Below are 2,606 nucleotides of genomic sequence, written 5' to 3' on the forward strand. Positions count from 1 at the left end.
AATCAAAGCCAACATATTCTGCCGGCAGGTTTCTACATCTTTTGCTTTTTATGGCGTTAATAAACAGTTACAGAGGAGTGATCATAGCGCTCTGCATCAGCAGTGCTGCGTCTGACTCCCTGCCAGCTCCCAGATCAGCTTCTCTGATTGGTCGATGCGGCGCATCCAGCAGAAGCTTCATTTGCAGCGCATCAGAAGCTCATGAGGCGCTGCTTCAGCTGCTCAAAATGGCTGCAGGATCTTTTGCTTCGCCTTGATGTGTGCTAACGATTGACTTAGCATGTAAACTAGCTGCTCCTGCTGCCTCTGCTGCTTTAGGTCTGATTGTAGCATTAGACCTGTCTCTGGGTCAATTCTAAGGTGGTGTTAGGAACAGTGAAAGACTTTGTAGACTTAATGTGTTTTAACTGTTTCTCTTCCTTGTTTTAAGGTCCACATTCTAGGAAAATATGGAAATTAAACTCTTTCAGTAAAAGACGCCGTCTTGGTGACTTGTTTTGCTGCCTGCTGATGCAGTCCTGTTGCTAACAGCTACATTAGCCACTGAGCAGCCCGTGTTATAAAAGAAATAACAGCTGTTATTTATACCTGAACTCCAGCAAAAACTGAAAAAAGTAATAACAACGAAATATCGGTAAAGGGAATCAGAAATGTTGATAGTTTACAGCCTTTGTTCATTTTAACAGCAGTTTTCAGAACTCCTGTCTCATGAAAAGAAGCCACTGCTGCAACAACGCTGGATTATAAACATGTTGTTCACATTCAATTATTGGTAGGGACAAGTAGGTCGGTCCAAAATTTTGTTAGGGACATGTCCCTATGGTTCCTATGCAAACCTATGCCCATGGGTTCAAAATTTCCTAAATCCACCCCTGTGACGCACCTTTCCTCCTTGTTATTTCACTGAAACCTGGCTGCAGCTCAACTTGTTCAGGTTTATCACCAGTCAGAAACCTTTGGCCATTAGAGCCCTGGTTCACACAGACACAATAATTATCTTTTTATTGTTTTCATTTACAAAAACATTTCAAAAGAATATCTAAAGTTAAAAGCATAATATTTCTAATAAAATACAAACAAAATTAAACCTCAAGATCTATTCATAATGAGTCTGTTGTCTTTTCAATTCAGAGGGCCCCCGTCTGTCTTTGCCTAGGGCCCCAAATTTCCTAAATCCACCCCTGATAAAAAAAAAAAAAGATTATACATAAACTGGTTGAAATGAATAGAATCAAATTTAACTTTATTGTCACAAGTACAAAACAATGAAATGTATTTGCATCTATCAAATGATTAGACTGAAACTAATACATATTTGGATAAAATAGTATAACAATATGAAAAATTAATTAAACTATAGCATATAAATCATTACAGCGGTACTTAAATTAGGAGCTGTTAAACATTTATAGATAAAAAAGTGATTTAAAAGGACAGAATAACTGCAGTTCAGCCTGAAAATGTGTGACGTCACATCCGATAATTGCCTCGCGCTCTCCTCAGCGGGGCGCGTGCTGCTCCCCATTCATCCACTAATTCTAATTAGCACATCGGCGCGTGCGATCGGAACAATGTGGATCAAAAGATCAAAAGGCAGAGCGCGAGAGGACTGCGCGCGCCCGCTCCGCGCGCGTCCACACAGCTGTACCCACCTACCGCCGCTGTTGTCATGGTGACCCAGATACCCGCCTGAACGGGTGTGTGTGCACGAGCGGCAGTAAGGAGGGAGGAAAGGAAGGTATGAAGGAAGGAGGGAGGGGAATCAGTCCGTGAAAGAGGAGGAGAAGGAGGAGGAGGAGGAGGAGAGGGTGTTCTGCCGAGGTGGACGTGGCGGGTCCGGAGGACTGAGTTACAGCGGCGGAGGGGAAACCGAACCGAACCGAACCGAGAAAAGCCACATTAGCGGAACATGAAGCGGACCAGCCGCAGGTAAGAGGCTCCTTCTCCGGGGATTTCCTCCTCAGCTCCGAGCCGCAGAGCTCCGCTCGGTTCGGAGCCTGTTTAACGGTCTGACGGGGGACCGGGCCGTCGCTGTGATCGCCCCCGGTTCTGCTGCTCGGTGTCCGGATGTCAGCCGCCCCCTGCTCCCCGCAGGAAGCGGCCCCGGGCGGCTGGAAGCGGCCGATGGAGCTCCTCCCGCTGCGGCCGCCGCACTCTCACTTTCAGAGGGATGCTAGCTGCAGCTAGCTGCGCTGCTGCTCGGTAAACAAGATGGCCACTGGCTAGCTGCTACAGGCTAACAGCTCGGCCCTGCTGCTGCGGCTCCCTCCGCACACAGCAGCACCTTTCCGCAGGAAACGGTGAGCTGGAGGCGGAGGGAGACCCGCGGCTGGAGGGGACGGCCGCCGCCGTGCGTGGGTCAGTGTGCGTGAGGCTGCGTGGCTGTGACAGCAGCCAGGTAACGGTCAGCACCTCCGGGTCACTTCCTGGGATCTGGAAACGATTTCACTGTTTTCCAGGTTAGGGAAAAAACTTTGACCTAATTTCCTCTATGATTAAAACAACTAATCAGGATTTTTTTTAAATAAACCAGGGGATAAAATTACTATTTTCTTTTATTTCATTTAAATTCTATTCAGTTTATTTCTATAGCTCCAATTCACATC

General features: G+C 46.9%; 1 protein-coding gene across 1 annotated transcript in view; it reads left to right on the forward strand.

The window, feature by feature from the left end:
* Positions 1-1,544: 1,544 nt before the first annotated feature.
* LOC107097652 (zinc finger protein 391-like) overlaps positions 1,545-2,606 on the forward strand; it is a 16,646-nt gene continuing 15,584 nt past the window's right edge. Inside the window, exon 1 of the mRNA XM_015394882.1 lies at positions 1,545-1,929. The gene's annotated coding sequence lies outside the window, so the exon portion shown is untranslated. The remainder of the gene's footprint in view (positions 1,930-2,606) is intronic.

This window comes from Cyprinodon variegatus, unplaced genomic scaffold, assembly GCF_000732505.1.
Source record: "Cyprinodon variegatus isolate N-32 unplaced genomic scaffold, C_variegatus-1.0 Scaffold713, whole genome shotgun sequence".
NCBI lineage: Eukaryota > Metazoa > Chordata > Actinopteri > Cyprinodontiformes > Cyprinodontidae > Cyprinodon > Cyprinodon variegatus.